Genomic DNA, 16950 nt, shown 5'->3' with positions numbered 1-16950 from the left:
GGTGAGATATTTTTAGACCTGAGGGTCTAAAGCGGGAAAATGCACAAATGAGTGACACTTCGCACTCTGAGGCAAGTTTACTACTTAAAGAGAAGGCAAAAACGTGATTTTGAGGTGTGAGCTCGTTTTTGAGTGCTGTCACAAGTGGGAGAGCTTCAGTGGAGTGCTGGCTTACCCTCTATGTACAGTGAGGTGCAGGATGTCATGACCTGCACACCTCTCACTGCTCTCTCTCTCCCCTATTCTTTATGGTTATGCCCCTCTAGTGGGCTCATCAGATTGACCATGTACAATCTTGTGGTTTGATGCTCTATTGTTGAGGCAAGAGTCTCCCTGAACAAGAACAGGAGTAGCTAACTGCTACTCCAAAGCAGGGAAACGAGAGGGTGATAACCTCTCAAGTAAACACACAAAAATCAGCACTGTTTTATTACTGATTTTGGGTTGTTTTGGGACTGTTTTGTGCTCGAAATCATGCCAGAATCAAGGGGCACGTAGTCCAAGGCATTGGGAACAGTGCAGGGACAATTGACAGCTGAAATTAGGTCAAAAACAGGTCCTAACCAGAAAATACAGCGCGGTCTGAAATTTACTGTTTTGCAGCCATATGGATGCCAGATGCATTGGGAACAGTGTCCAATTGTCAGAGAACACTTCTGGGAAGTGTTGGGACTCAAAACAAGTGGAAAACCAGAAATTCCAGCGAGCTATAATTGCTCTTTTTGAGTTGGAATCAGAGGGTTTATGCTAGTGGAAGTGAGTTCCAGCAGGGGAATTGGTTTCGGGCAAGTTTTGGGGCTGTTATGCTCCCGAAATTTGGCCAAATCAAGTGGTATCTAGTTGGATATAGACAAAGGATTCCCAGGACTCTACTTTGTAAATTTACCCTCTCAAACTATAAAGAAATACTGAAGGGGGCGCCAATTTTGGGGCCTACAAGTTGTCGGCGTCTGCTCGGGGCATTCTAGCTTCCGAGCCGTGTGTGTATTCAAGTGTTAATTCCTGTCACAGGTTCTCTTTGCGAAGTGCTCTGTGTGTGTGTCTAAAGTAAAGAATTTCGGGGGAAGCCAACGCCTACCGCCCCATGGGCCGGTTACATGGTTCCATCGACGGGATTAAATCAATTTTTCCTCAAAAAGTGAGCCTTGGCCAGTTTGGGTTAAAGACACAGAGAGAGTTTGGGATGACCTTGAAAACACAGAGAGTTTGAAAGTAGATGGAGTGGATTTACAGGTGAGAAAGGCTATGAGAGTCTTTCTTTGGATACAGGTGAGAAAGGCTACGAGTCTTTCTTTGGATTTACAGGTGAGAAAGGCTACGAGAGTCTTTCTTTGGATACAGGATGGATGGCAACAAGGAAGAGGGTTCCTCTTCAGAGGATAGACAGCCTATTCCAACTACACATGAAATTGGCGAGAGTTCAGTCCAAGCAGAGAAAGCTTTGCAGGTTGTTACTGCTGTGACTTGTTCAAGCAATTGATGGAGAATCCAAGATTTATGGAGTTCATACAATCTTCATCAATAGCACATCAAGTTCAAGGCAGTTTTGGCATGCCAGGAAAAGTGTTTAGGGGTATGCAAGGCATGGTGCCCAACCCCATGTATGCAAACATTGGTTTGCACCCAGGATTTCAGGGCACACAAGGTCAGTTTGGGGTGTCACAAGGCAACTTGGGTATGGCTGGTTTTTCAATCCCATCAGTGAATATGACACCTGGACATCAACATGTTACTGGCCAGGGAGTACAGATGGCTCCACAGGTGTACCCATTATGCAAACTGTCTCTGTTGACAATTTGGAGTCAATGGATAAGCTAAAGCCATACAAAGAAGATGATCAGTGAGTCCATTGACACATTCAATGGCTTTGATGAGAGAACAAAGGTTTTCTCTTTCCTCGAACAGTTTGACAAAGCATTTGTTGGAAGGAGCATTTAAAGTCAGGAAAGCTGCCACTTTTCTGGAAAAAAAATATGCAAGTCAGTGGTGGAATACACTGTTGTTACAAGGACAGACTCCTTCCACTTGGAATGATTTCATACAGGTACCGAATTAGCTAAAGGCTAATTCAAAACAGGTACAGGATGATTTAACAAGATTTCTTGCGAGAAATCTCATGTAAATCAAAGGGCAAGTAGTCCTACTGATGCAAAAGATCAAAGGCTACGAATTGGTGCGATTGGCACGCAAAACAGAGCCCGAAAGAAGAAAATACAGCTTGTTGTATTTTTTTGCAGATTTAGGGTTTGACCCTATTTGATGCCTTTTTGTCCCAAGAACTTCGGGGAAGCTAGAGGACAGTAATACAAGTGATCTGGAGCATTTTAGGAGCTAAAAACAGAGAATTCAGCGTGCTGAATTTCTAGGACAGGTTTGCAAAAGTGCTCTATTATGCGTGGATAATCACTTGGATATGTGGATTTTTGGTTGTGAAGGTTTCTACTACAGTTATGCTGCCAAAATTGGGTCAAAAAGAGAATTCTCAGCCCAATAAAAGTGACAGCATAAGGGTAGATCACAGGTTAATCTCCAAAGATCAAGATGAAGAGCAGAGAAAGATTGTTTTCGATGCTCAGTATGCAAATCAGTGATATTGCATAAAGGCTGAAATTGCCTGAGAGTTGGAAGATTCACAATGCGTTTCACATGAGTCTTCTCAGACCCTATGTGGGTGATGTGCCAGAAGATATGCCAGCTGAAGATCAGCCGGAAGTCGAGGAACTTGACGAGATCTTGGTCCCGGAACAGATTTTGGCACATAAAGAAAGAAAAGAAAAGGCAAGGTTGCAAGGTACTATTTGGTAAAGTTCAAAAGCTATTCACCTCTGGATGTCAAGTGGATGGAAAAAAGTGAACTTGCAGAGTCACTAAAAGTATGGGAACTTAAAACCTTGGTTTGCAACCTACCTTGACCCCTTGAGATTCAGAGCTACATGGATTGTCAGTGTGACAATGGCTTCTGAAAGAAATGATGTACATGTTACTTACAGTGAGCTCAAATGAAGTACATGTTACATGAATGTTAGAGCTGTACAGATTGTCAGTTTGGCAATTGCTCTTACGGAATGTCCAAAAGTGTGCTTAGTGCTATAGAAGTGAGTATTTCTTGTCAGTTTGTCAAGGATACAGTAATTGCTTCTATTAAAGGGTACATGTGTAACTGCATTCTTAAACTATCGGTTTGGGTATGCTCGAAAGTGTTACTGGATCCAACGTGTACTAAAAGCCAGTGGCAAAATGTGACGCTTCCATTTTGTCATTGGAAAGTTATGGACTCAAAGCAATGGCAGAGTGTGACGCTTCCACTATGTCATTGGGACAGGGTTCACACGCAGGCAATACATGTGTCGACGAGGTGTTGAATACACCAGGGTTGACAATGAGCATGTATGTGTCGTGCATGTGTCGACAGGTGTTGAATACACCCGAGTGTTGACTGTAAGCATGTACGACATAGGTGCAAACGAGAACGTTTGAGATTTCAAGAGGGGGGTATGTCACCAGCCAGTGGCAATTCCATTTTTGTTTATTTCTCTTTCTTTGGGGAATTTCGTTTGTTTTACCTTTTGGAAACACCCCTCTGGAAATCTAACTGCCCTGCATTGCATAGCCAATGTGGAACTGTTCAGAGAGAGTCCAGGCCTGAGGGCTAAAGAGCACTAAGGTTGGACAAGGACTATGGTTAGCCAAAGTGGGGTCATTGGTCAGCCAAAGCGGAATCCTTTGCTACATAGGCTACATTTCAGTTCTGGGTGTGGCTACAGTGTACAAAGAGGGTCAGATGACCTAGAAGAATGTAATGGCAGAAACTCCTAAATTTTAGGGACTGCTATTTTTGGGGACGGCAAAATGTCTTTGCGTCATTACGTGCAGGTTGACATGGGGATCATTTTCTTACTCTGTGGCCAAGTCAACACAGGCTGCGTGTGAGATATTTTTAGACCTGAGGGTCTAAAGCGGGAAAATGCACATAGCCAAAAGGCTCGCTGCTGCTAGCGCTCACCCCCCCCGCCATCGCATCCTCTCCCCCCTCGTAGCTCGCGAGGCCCTGCTCCACCCCCCGCGCGCTACCCACTGCCCCCGTTTCCTGCTCCCGCACACCCGTGCTGCCCCAACCCGCCCACCCCCCCCTTGCTCGTGCTCGCTGCCCTTGCCCGCCACCCCCCTCATTTGCCTGCCCTCGCGCTCCTTTCACCATCGCTGCACCTATCCGCCCATTGGCCTCAGCCCCCCGACTCACCCCCCGGCTCCTGTTCTCTTTACGCCTTCCGCCTACCTGTAGGCTGTTTTTTTTTTTTTTTTTTCAGCTTGCTGGTATACGCCTCGACACCACCATCCCTGTCTTCGTCATTCCCGAAGGTTCTTGCACTTGGCTCTGCAACACTGTTTCTTCGGACAGTGCTCGGCGTGCTCGATTGCAGTGTCTCTTCACCGTCCGCTTCTTCGTCACAGCCGTAGACACAGATGGAGGCTCCAGCTCCACCATAGAGGGACTCATCCGAAGCCCCCTCGCTCGACCCCGCTGAGCCCACCATTCGACTTGCTCTATCGCCGACAGAGCAAGCGAGCCTAGCCGCTGAGGTTGAGCGTCTGGAGGCGACTTCGGTCATCTGCAAAATTCTCGGCACCCGTCCTAGCAGAGGAGAGCTGCGAGACCTTCTCCAGGCCCGCCTTCTCACAGAGGTGGGCAAGATCTTGGATGTCCAGATTCTCAGACGGGGGTACTACCAGATCGAGTTCGAGACCTTCGAGATGGCTCCAAGGTCATAGCTATGAGTCCACTGGCCATTCGAGCATCACGCGCCCACTTTCGACAGTGGCGACATGGTTTTGACCCGACTTCGGATGTGCTAGTAGGGGAGGCAGACATCCCCATTTCAGTCTGCTTTCCGGGTTTACGGAGGGAATATCTTCCACTTCTCTCCAGGATTGGCTCCGCCATCGGGACTGTCCTGGAGACACCTCGTACGACAGCATCAGTAGTTGCCAAGGCAGCAGGCATCCCTTCAATTCGAGTTTTGGTCAGAGATACCCACACGCTCCCAAAGGTCATCCTTCTGCCTCGGGTGAGTGGGGGTTGGTTTAGACAGAGTGTGGAGTGCTCGGGTCTCCCGAACCAGTGCTTCATTTGCAGACAGTTGGGCCACCTAGCGAAGGCCTATCCACGGAGGAGGCCATGACGTGCACCTCAACCTCAGCCCCAGCCTGCCAAGGCTGGGCCGCAGCCACAGCCAGCGGCACAGCGCACAGATTCAGAGCCACCCTCCGAGCTTGGGGCTCCAGCGGAGGAGGGGTGGCAGCAGGCCCGTGGCCGTCGACGCCAGGGGCCACAGCAACAGCCTGGCACTCAGAGTGGCCCTCAGGTGCCTACTTAGCAGCATTGGGTTCCCACGGGGAACCGCTTTGGTCCTCTTGAGCAGGAGGAGCCCCCTACGTCAGCCTCCACCTTCGCTGCACCCTCGCCAGCCGCCCCACCTTCAGAGTTCCCCTCCTCCTCATCCTTCCCACCTCGCCCACCTGCCTCTGTCGCCCCACCTTGCTTCTCTCCCCCTCCGGCCCCCCCAGCTCCTTCTCCCTCTCCAATTGCTTCAGTACCACAATCGACTCAGGAGACTGGTCCCTCGCCGGCGGCTAGGAGATCTCTTGGCAGCGCCTTTGCCACGAGTCGCCTAGCGAGAAAGGTTCAGCCCTTCTTGCGGCCCCCTCTGCAGATTCAGACTTCTTCCCTTGCAGATATCCCTCGTGGTCTGACGAGCATTGACCTTCGACGCCGCTGGGATTTCTTCGTATACGGGTTCACTCGCTTTCTCGGCGATTCCGCAGCAGACCACGAGGCAGTCTGCTTCAGGGTCCATGCTTTGTTCCTCGCCGCTAGGGGGACAGAGGCCTTGGACTCGGCAGTTGGTTTCTCCTTCCCCCTCTGTGGTAGGACCGAGACAAAGTGGTCCCTCGACTCAGTGGTGGGATGGTTGCATACATAGGTTCTCGAGTTCTCTCACCTCATGGGAGAACTTGGAGTTACAAATTTGCTGCAGACTTTGTGGCCACTGGCCAAGTTTGCGGTGACACCCCCAGACTCAGCAGGATGTAGGCACATTGTGGTGTACTTTTTTGCTGATACGCAGTGTTTGCCTTGCTATGTATACAGTCATGAGGACTCCTGGACAGAGGAGAAATCTTTACGCACGGCTAGCTCTGCTTGGGCTTGGGCTAGGCACTCACTGCAGTCTCGTCTATCTAGAGGACGCTGGGATGCGGATTACTCCACATCCAAGCCAGCCTCGAAGATAGCCCGTCTTGCTCCTGCGGCAGCATCTGTTCTCTCTCGCTCCCCATGAGGATCGTCTCGTGGAACGTGCAGGGACTAGGTGGGCCCCAGTTTCAGCGACAGCGGGGCCGATTGTGTCAGGAGCTTCAGCGTTGCCTTGTGGGAGGAGAGATTGATCTCCTTATGCTTCAGGAGCACCATTTGTCTGAGAGCCGCATTCGGCGATGTGGTCAGATTTTGCGTGGTGGACGATATGATACCTTTTGGTCAGCTGCTTTTGGACTTGGAGGCATCCAGGGTGGGGTATGTATGACTTTTGCGGACTCACTGCAGCAGGCCATTGTGGGCAGAGGGATTATTGTGCCAGGCAGGGCTCAATGGATTACTATGCAAGTTCAGGGTGGCCTTGTGGGCTTCCTGAACATCTATGCACCCAATGTGGCGAGTGCTCGTGTAGAGTTTTGGTCACAGATTGTTGAGTCTTTGCCACAGGTTGACCATTGGTGTGTAGGAGGGGACTTCAACATGTTGGAGGACCCTTCTGACAGGATCGGAGGCAGCCATGATACTGTGCATGGAGTCGAGTTAGCAGCTTGGGAGAGGTTGTGTATGACTTTGAGGGTCTCGGATACATGGCAGCATTCTGGCTTTGTGAGGCCTCCAGAGAGTCTTGCCTTCTCTAGGTCGGACCGCAGAGTGGGACGAGTGAATCTATCGCGGATAGATCGCTTCTACACTAGTGACCACTTCAGTGACTTGAGGGGATCAGTGGGCATCCTGGCAGGGACATCCTTCTCGGACCATGCACTAGTGATCCTCACAGTGGCAGACAGGCAGAGGAGTGGGAGCACGATGCTTCGCATCCCAGAGCGGGTCTTGTTGGACTTAGCACTCAAAGAGAGGGTAGAGGCTCTATGGACAGAGGGCATGGACAGTGAGGCTCTACCTGCAAACAGAGTGGCCCTAGGCCTAGCTCAGCTTAGCTACTTCTTTCTCCAGGAGTCTCTTGCTCGACGGGCTGCCGCGAGAGAGGAGGAGCAGCGTCTCAGACAAGGCATTGCTTCACTACAGAGGATGCAGGAGCAGCATCCAGATAGTCCATGGTTGGAGGAGCAGTTACAGCAGGCTTGACAGGAGCTTGCTTGCACAGAGGAGAGGCGTCATGAGTTTGCCTTTCACCGACAGGCATCTCAGTGGACTCAGGTGGGTGACAGAGTGACAGGTGCTTTTTTTTAGACAGTGGGACCTCGGCACTCACATGCCAAGGTCAATCAGTTGAGGAGACCCGATGGGTCAGTTGTTTGTGAGCCCGAGGATATGCGTGCAGTTGCTACTGACTTTTACCGTGAGTTACTGTTGGCTGAGCCCCAGTCAGAGCGACAAGATGCATGTAGGGAGCAGGTTTGGGCTCAGATGCCTTGTCTTGTGACTGAGGAGATGCGCCAGAGGCTACAGATGCCTCTTCAGCTTGAGGAGCTGCACACGGCTCTTAGGGCCCTCCCTCGTGGTAGCTATCCAGGTGAGGATGGGCTGACTCCCAGCTTCTTCTTGGAGTACTGGGACCTGCTTGGCCCAGATCTTTGTAGTGCCTTTCAGTACATTCTGCACACAGGAGTGATGGCGGATAGCATGAGTGAGGGCCTGATTTACCTCATTCCAAAGGAGGGTGGCTCCTTGGATGAGATTCGACAGTGGCGCCCCATCGACAGTGGCTCTGAGTTTGAGGATTCAGCCACTTTTGGAGAGCCTTATACATGGGACTCAGACAGGTTTTGTCAAGGAACGCAGTATTCTTGACAACATCTTCACTTTCTGGGGGGCTTCTGCCTTGGCACGGCTCCGTGGGGAGGACCTTGTGATTCTTCTTCTCGATTTTGAGAAGGCATACGACAGAGTTGACTGGGACTTTCTAGAGGGCACTCTACGCAGGATGGGCTTCTCAAATGCTTGGATCAGAGGGGTGTCAGCTTTGTACAGACAGGCTCACAGTCAGTTGCTTTTGGTAGGAGGTAGAGGTGAGCGCTTCGTGCTCACACAATCGGTCAGACAGGGTTGTCCTCTTGCCCCCTTTCTCTTTCTGTTCTATGCGGAGGCGATGAGCAGATTTTTGGTGTCACAGCAGGTTGGGCTGAGGGGCCTAGCACTCCCTATACGGGGAGATGAGCTTCTGGACGCTGAGTTTGCCGACGACTCAGCCTTGTACTTAGAGGGCCAGGAGGCCAATCTACACAGATGTGAGCAGGCTTTGGAGACCTTCTGCTGTACATCGGGCGCACTGATCAACTGGAGAAAGACAGTGGCTTTCTCGATTGGCAGTGCTCCTGTGCCAGATTGGATGCCAGGAGAGGGTTTCAGGTGGATTCCTCCAGGGACTACAGTTCGGTACTTGGGATTGCTCCTCTTCTCCTGTCCATCAAGAGAAAGCTGTTACATTGGAGCTCAACACGACTTTCGCTGGCTGGTAGAGTAGTAGTTGCCAACCAGGTGTTTTTGGCGACTATGTGGTACATCACTTCTTGCTGGATCTTCTCGAGTTCTTGTATCATCCAGGTAGAGAGGCTGATCAGGAACTTCCTTTGGTCAGGTCGTGACACTCAGATTGCCCGAGCCAAGGTGGCTTGGTCGGTCATCACACTTCCTTGTTCTCAGGGAGGGCTTGGGATCATTGATCCAGCACAGCAGAGCAGAGCCCTTCTTGGGAAGTTCGTCGTCAGAGGACTTCTTCCAAGCGAGGAGCCCTGGAAGGAGTTCTTGCTGCAGAGGCTTCGTGCCAGGGTGCCTCAGTCAGGAGGCCCTTGGCAACCTTCGACCAGATGGATCTTTACAGAGTTGCGCCGAGTTGGTTTGAGCAGGAGACTGGAGGACCGATTCGCTGTGAGTTTGCTTCGATCTTGGGAGCTCTTATGGCGTGGCCTAGAGCAGAGACAGCCGACGTGCACGGAGGAGCGTCTACGGCAGTCCCTCGTTTGGAACCCCATGGTTAGCACTCACAGAGGCCACCTGGTTGGGAGTCGGCCTCATGTTTCTTGGGGTCCCATGGCAGCAGGTCCAACGCGCTCTCTAGGTGACTGGCTAGAGTTCACAGGTTTGTCAGAGGAGGTACAGGCTGTCCAGCTACAGGGCATGAGAGGGGTGCAGAGCATGTGTCAGGACATCTCAGAGTCAGTTCCAGCTGAGTGGCTCACGCCTCTCGAGCCAATAGCACCCCGGTGGATGGGAGCCTTCACACGATTGGAGGTTCTCATTTCAGTCAGGGCCTGCTCAGAGACTGTCCCAGCCGTGTTCTTCGAGCTTCAGGGTGGGGGACGATTACAACGAGTTGCAGTAGAGGCCCCGCAGGTAGTAGAGTGCTGTTTCCAGAGGATCTGAGTTGTGGGCATCTGTGGGAGGACTTGCGTCATAGACCCTGACCCAGCAGCTCTTGAGACTGGACATTGGAGGCTATGGGCTTGGGAGTGTTGTCCACTGGCACGAGTACAATGGGATCCTGGTGAGTGGCTATGGAGGGACCCCTTCTCGTCTGCAGACCGCCCAGGAGTCCCTTTCTTTCAGTACATTGTTCGGCTTGGACGTCATACTTGCAGCACAGAGAGAGGCCCGCCCCGCTGCAGCACGTCATTGGCAGGAGGAGGGCCTCACAGTCGAGTTCTTGGCAGCCTTTTGGCAGAGGCTGTGGGACTCCAGACAGCCGAGGTGCGTCACTTTGTTCCAGTGGCTGGTTGCACACAGAGCCACAACAAGAGGGAGCTGGCTTGTGCATAGTGGTCTCTCGGCCGCATGTGTAGCCTGTACCAGTTCGTGGAGAGTCAGCGTCACTGTCTTTGGGACTGTCCCTCGGCCCAACAGGTGTGGCTACGAGTTCTTCGGCTGATGCCTGCCCTCTCCACGGCTCGACAGTACACTTAGGGGGCAGCGGCTTGGTCCACCCTCACGGGCCCAGCACTTCAGTTTGAGCTATCTTCCACCAGCAGGATGATAGTGATGCAGGGGGGGCGACCTACACTCCAGCCTGCTACAGAGCTTACTCCACAGGAGTGGTGCAGTGAGAGAGAGGAGTGTTGGGAGCTCATCAACGGCCTAGCTCTCTGGTTCATCTGGCGGGCCTGCTGTTTCCGCATCTTTGAGGCTCGCCCTGTGCCACCAGCAGAGGCTGTTCGTGACTTTTGGCTAGAGCTGATCCATACTCTCAGAGGACAGCTTGAGGGACTACAGGGCAGCTCTGACCGCATACGGGAGCGTCGCGAGGCTTTCCTTGAACTCTGGCGCCTTGGGCCTTTCTACACCATAGTCCAGGGGGTGCTCAGATGGCACTATTGTCCACCTGTGTGGCTCTTCCCTCCTCCCATCTCTTGATTTAGCCTCATTGTATATATGCTGTTTTTTCATTGGGAGAGTCTCCCCATCATGCTTGTTGTAGCCCTCTCTTGCAGAGGTGGATGTAGCCCTATGGGCAGTTTTCATTAAGTAATAGAAGGATCTTTTTCTCGGAAAAAAAAAAAGTGGGAAAATGCACAAATGAGTGACACTTGGCACTCTGAGGCAAGTTTACTACTTAAAGAGAAGGCAAAAACGTGATTTTGAGGTGTGAGCTCGTTTTTGAGTGCTGTCACAGGTGGGAGAGCTTCAATGGAGTGCTAGCTTACCCTCTATGTACAGTGAGGTGCAGGATGTCATGACCTGCACACCTCTCACTGCTCTCTCTCTCCCCTATTCTTTATGGTTATGCCCCTCTAGTGGGTTCATCAGATTGACCAATGTACAGTTGTGTGGGTTCATGCGCGATTGCTGAGGCAAGAGCCTCTTGCATAGGTACTGGATTAGCTAGCGGCTAATCCCCCGCAGATACAGGTGAATTCGGAGAGGTTTCACGCCCGAAATCTTGTCCAATTCAAAGGGCAAGTAGCCCTACAGGTGCGGGAGCTCGAGGTCTTGCTACAGATGCGACCGGCACGCGAAACGGAGCCCAAAACAGGGAATTACAGCCTGCTATGTATTTTTGCAGGTTTAGGGTTTTGGCCCTAAACGGACCCTAATACCTCCAGGAGGTTCGGGGACGCAAGGGGACCGCTGTACAGGTGATCTGGCGCATTTTCAGGGCAGAAAACAGAGAATTCAGCGTGCTGCAGATTCTCGCCAGGTTTTGCAAAGTGTCCGTATGCATCGGGAAAGTCATCTAATGTGTGGGGATACTGATTGTGAAGGGTCCTAGTACAGTTATGCTGCCGAAATCGGGCCAGAACAGAAGAAATTCAGCCCAAATTGTGCGGGGCAGCTTGTAGGGAACCACAGCTTTTATTCCCTCTTTTAAAGAATAAAGAAATACTGAAAGGGGCGCCTATTTAGGGGCCAACCTGGTGTCTGACTCGCATACAGATGCATTCTAGCATTTGTATCCCATTCCCCTCTCTTGTGTCATTATAGCACAGGTAGAATAAACGACTAATAATGGGTGAAAGCTAAATCAAGGTTTGAAGTAAAGTCTACCGCCCTTTTTGAAGTTAACAGGCCGGTTACAGGAGTCGCTCCACTCCTTTGTCACAAATTGCCTAGATAGAATAAAGTCACTAATTCTTTAAGATTTTAGGGATACTGACAGGTTGACACTATTTTGCGGAATGACTTTATGAAAATGTATGCACTGAATTGAAAATTTCCTTGATTGGATTGAAGAACATGTGCTAAGTGCATCCCGACATTTGTTAGAGTTTAGTTAGATCTGGATGTGATGCATAAGTAAATGAGGAATGAATGTGATTCAAACTTAGTGCATATAGACATCTATAAAGAGATCGGTGTGATCTAGATGTGATGCGTAAGTGAATGTGAACTGAATAAGACTCTAGTACATCAAGATTTCTATCTGGATGAGATGATTAGATATTGGTGTAAGTGCATCGAGAGTTCCGGAAGGATTAGATGACGGAACAATGTTCTAGGAGCATCAAGAGCTCTGGATGGAATGAGATGGCTAGATTGAATGATTGAATGTATTTTTGCACGTGTAATCGAGGCGATTACTATTCTTTCAAGAGGGGGTAATGTCACCAAGTGATGACATGGCATGCCCAACTGAAAGAGATCTGGCCAAGAGGACACGTGAACATGAACAGAACTCAGAAAGTTTGGCCAACGGGCCTAAAAGGAACTTGAAGAACTTATGAAGCACTGGTTGTGTGGCCTAACCCTTATAAAGTCAAAGGCTTGAACTTTGGGCTGATCCCACAAATCATGCTGACTGCTAACATGGCAGATCGTACGGACTGCTGACATGGAAAATTGTACGGAATCTCGGAAACGCGTTGACATGCTGAGTGGCAAGTTATACGGAATTCCGCATTTTGTGCTGGCTGTTTTCAGCAGATTTTACGTGAGCTTTTGGAGAGCAGGTGCTTTTGGGTTAAGTGCTGTTTGAACTGAAGCTTTTTGGGGCTCTGCTTTTGGGCAACCCTTGTAACTTTATAAAAGCCCTTGGCCTTCTCACTCTGCAGAGCATCTAGACACAAGGCCTCAGAGAGGAGAGCGCTTGGGACTTGTACATTCGCGACATAATAATAAAGAAATACCGAAAGGAGCGCTAGTCTTTGGGGCCACTGCATCTGGCTGCGGAACCTCGCCGTGCCGTGTCGAGTCTCCTTTTCTTTCCCTCTCTCTGTTAAGTTTTGTCCAGTTGTTTGAATATTTGTACGTGTGTTGCTATTGATTTCTCGCTTGGAGTGTCCAAGCCTGTAACAATTGATTACGTAAATGGAATGTACACAATGCAATATCTCAAATGCAGACTCTGCTGGCTTAGTCGTGGTAATTCTTTGAAATGAAGCTGTGAAAAACTGTGGGCTGCAACAACGAACTTGCGATAGTGGAATGGGACAACTTTCCGGCGATGGAGATGGCCGAAAGCTGAAAACGTTGCCGCGGGCTGATTGTTTGTGATGCAAAGATGCACCACAGGCTGCCAATGCAAATCGCAATGGCTGGAAAAGCAAAGCGCTGGCTGATTTTGCATAAACGCTAGGCTGATCTTCGTGCAAAAACGTTGTGGCTGATTTGCATGCAAAACACTAAGCTGATCTGCATTTGCAAAAAAGCTAGGGCTGATCTGATGCAATCTCCTCCTTCGAGGCAAATCGCTAGCTCTTTTGCTCCTTTTATAGGGTGGGTATTTTGCTTAAGAACTTGATAGGGCTTAGGTAGGGCAAAAGTTCTATCAAAGTTTATAAAATAAATCAATAAAATTGACTTATTAATAAGGCTAGGTTTCGAGGTGAAACTGTCGCACATCTGCCGACTTGGGAATCTGATTGTCGCGGGGAATGGCTCAAAGGATTCCTCAAACCTAAAACTATATGCACGTCATGCTAGATGCCCACCGTAGTGTAACAACATTTGTCAAAACGCGTGTATATACCATTTATGCAAGAGGGTTCCAAAATTGGAAAATCTAATCTAATGGACTCGTCTGGACATGCAGGTCCTGCGAACAGGCTTACAAAATTGCCGATACTAATCCAAGGTGATCTAAGACACTGATATGTTTAGGATTGGCTCTAGAAATCGATGCAACATGTATACGTGGCACATAGAGCAATGTGCATGTGACAATAAGTAAGAGGGATGTTGTTAAATTAGCTTTATCTGAAGAAAAAATAATTCTAAATGAATTAGTGGATTAATAAGTGAGAGGGTTTTTTCGCTTGAGACATCAGGAAAATAATTCTAGATGAATTATTGGATATATAAGTGAGAGGGTTTTTCTCGCTTGAGACATCCGAGTACATATATTTCTAGTGCGTCATTCAGAATGAGAATGGGAGCACTGTCAATGGGGATATTTGTAGGGCCACCAAGAACGGGTACTTTCGATGTGTCATATCGGATGCGTGACAGGGAGCATCAGGAAGAAATATTCGACCATTCGGAATGGACATCTCTGATGTGTCATGGGATGGGTGACATAGAGCATCGCGAAGGAGATTGTACCGTAAATTCGGTGATAAAGGACCAAGTGATGGGTATTCTTGATGTGGCACTAGTGGGTGATGGGAGCATCAGAAAGGAGATATTCTATGGTCAAGAGATATTCCGAACGGAGTTAGAACTATGCACAAGAAATGAGCAAGCATTTGAGTGAAGATGGGTTCAGAGGAAACTTTCAAGAAGTATAGTTGCTTTCTGAGAAAGCGGGTTGCTTTTCGGGAAAGCAAACGCTTTCTCGTAAAGAGGTCTATGTTAGCATTGCATCTGTGCATGAGACTGCATCCAGGGACGCTTGGTTTGTGATTAAGTAAGCATTGCTTTCATCTTATAAGGTTTTATTGTATTTTTAGCAGGTTTAGGTCATTTTTAAAAGTGGTCGGCTGCCGACTTAAAAAGTGGGCAGCCATAGGACAAAAAAAAGCAGCAAAAACTCTAGTGCCCCCTTTCTCTCTCTCTATTTAGTAGTGGAAAAAAGCAATCTCTCTCTCTCTCTCTCTCTCTCTCTCTCTCTCTCTCTCTTATCTAGGTGCCCCTCTATTTACCCTATTCTCGTCGGGAGGACATCCCCTATTCCTGCCGGCTGCCAAGAGCTATAAAAGCGAATGTCTATCTCAATCTCAAGAGGTAAAAAAGCCAGCGCTAGAGACAAGAGGAGGCTGCTGCAGATTTCAGCCACGAAGAACATGCCGCTGGTGATGCCCATGATTGGCCGGAGTGTACCGGATGTCGCCAAGACCATGTAGGTGAGTTCCATTGCAAAGAAGTGCCTATGGAGAGTGTTTCCATCGCGACAAATCTCTGTTTTTCTTTGTTTTCAGCCCATAAACGTTGTAGACGGGGCTGATTTATAAGAAGGAACTCGAGAACACACCTCTTCTGTGTGTAGGATTGGAAGAGAGGCTTCTCTGCGAAGAGGTTTCTTCCGGGAAGTTGCTTCTTGAGAACCGAGTTGCATTTTGAGTGTCGAGACTTCAAAGATAACATTTTTTCATGCTTTGATCTTTGAGTGTTTGTTTGCAGGAGTACTTCCTCTTCGCGAGGGAGTAGGAGCAGAGGGAGGCACGAGCCTCTGCAAGAGAAAAGCGCTCTGAGGGTTTTGTACCCTGAGTTTGGGAGTAGATTCATGGATCTGAGAGTGGTAGACTCTCAAGATGGGAGTAGGGAGTAGATATTCCCAAGAAGGACTTCACTTCCAAGAAAGCAGAGTTTTTCTTTCTAGAAAAAGATCCTTTTATTAGTTAAAAAACCTGCCCAATGGGCTACAAATTGCCCCTGTAACAAAGGGCTACATCAGCAAATGGGGAGACTCTCCCAATGAAAAACAAAATATGTACAAAGGCTAAATCAGGAAATAGGTGGGAGAAACAACCACATTGGTGGTCGGTATTGCCATTGGGGTGCGCCGTGAACCATGGGGAAGAAGGGTCTAGGCTAATATTTACTATTTTCAAGAGCTCCTCAGTGGCTGAATTGTACGTGCAAATTAGGTGCCCTCCTGGATATCTAAATCAATATATTTTCTCTTTACTTCATCATTAGGTTTACCAAAAGAGCTCTTTGTTTGCATGCACAAACATTTAATTTACTGCAAGGTTTTTGTGTCTCTAGGCCCTTAATTTTCACATGTTACTGCTCTGGTTAAGTAGAACACAATCTTGGCCAAGGTGAGAATGGGTAGATTATTACATAGATCGTATCTTTTATGCATTTCAGCCAGGGTAGAATAAGAAACTGCAACAATATGTGTATGTGTGGTTCCCAAGCTTGGTTAGGTGTGCTAGCATGTCTAGGTACATTATACAAATTACATGCAATATTTGTATACATGCTTATATAAATGCATTATTTCTACGACCTGTTGCCACATCATGACTGATTATTTGTGTGCCTTTTCATACTTAAAGGTGATTATGGCTCCTCGAGTAGCTCAAAGAGATCGAGATGGAAGAGGTCGAGGCAGAGCCATCAATTGGCTAGCAGTTAGAGGGTTATTTGATATGTTGCGGGATGAGCTCGGCCAGTTGGAGCATGTCCCTGCGGTTGGAGGTTTGAATAAGTGTTCAATCAGCTTCAATAAATGAATCAAACATTGCAGCAAATGAATAAAGGGCAAGAACAAGTCATTGAACAACTAAATATCTTGAGTGTTCTTCTTCAAAATTTGACGAAGAACTTTTCACAGTCCCTTGTCCCTATATTGGTGAATGGAGCAATCCCTATAGGATTTCCCACTACAACAGAAGCACTATACGGTTTAGATTCACCAACTATCAATGCACTATTGGGTGGGTATGGGTTGCATATAGATGGGAATTTAGATGCTCTCAGAGCTCGCCTTGCAAATCGCATAGGCCTTTGTAGGTGATCCCTAGGGACATTCATTTCAAATGTACTTTTTGTCTTTCTGCAACTTCCCTTTTTCTCACAAACCTTTTTCACAAATGTTCATGCCTCACAACCTGACAAATGGAACAACAAACACAACTTCCCTTTTTCTCACAAACCTTTTTCAAAAAAGAAAGACAAAAAGTACATTTGAAATGAATGTCCCTAGGGATCACCTACAAAGGCCCAAGTGATCTGCAAGGCGAGCTCTGCGAGCATCTAAATTACCATCTATATGCAACCCATGCCCACCCAATAGTGCATTGACAATTGGTGAATCTAAACTGTATAGTGCTTCTGCTGTAGCGGGAAATCCTACAGGG

General features: G+C 48.6%; 1 protein-coding gene across 1 annotated transcript in view; it reads left to right on the top strand.

The window, feature by feature from the left end:
- The window catches only part of LOC147424024 (uncharacterized), a 63572-nt gene extending 46889 nt beyond the window's left edge, over positions 1-16683 (top strand). Inside the window, exon 6 of the mRNA XM_086501850.1 lies at positions 16147-16683. The gene's annotated coding sequence lies outside the window, so the exon portion shown is untranslated. The remainder of the gene's footprint in view (positions 1-16146) is intronic.
- The last annotated feature ends 267 nt before the right edge of the window (positions 16684-16950 follow it).

The sequence above is a fragment of the Adiantum capillus-veneris genome, chromosome 26 (assembly GCF_014529385.1).
Source record: "Adiantum capillus-veneris isolate H3 chromosome 26, ASM1452938v2, whole genome shotgun sequence".
Lineage (NCBI taxonomy): Eukaryota > Viridiplantae > Streptophyta > Polypodiopsida > Polypodiales > Pteridaceae > Adiantum > Adiantum capillus-veneris.
Note: the sequence above shows the minus strand (reverse complement) of the source record. Positions and strands in the feature narration are given on the sequence as shown.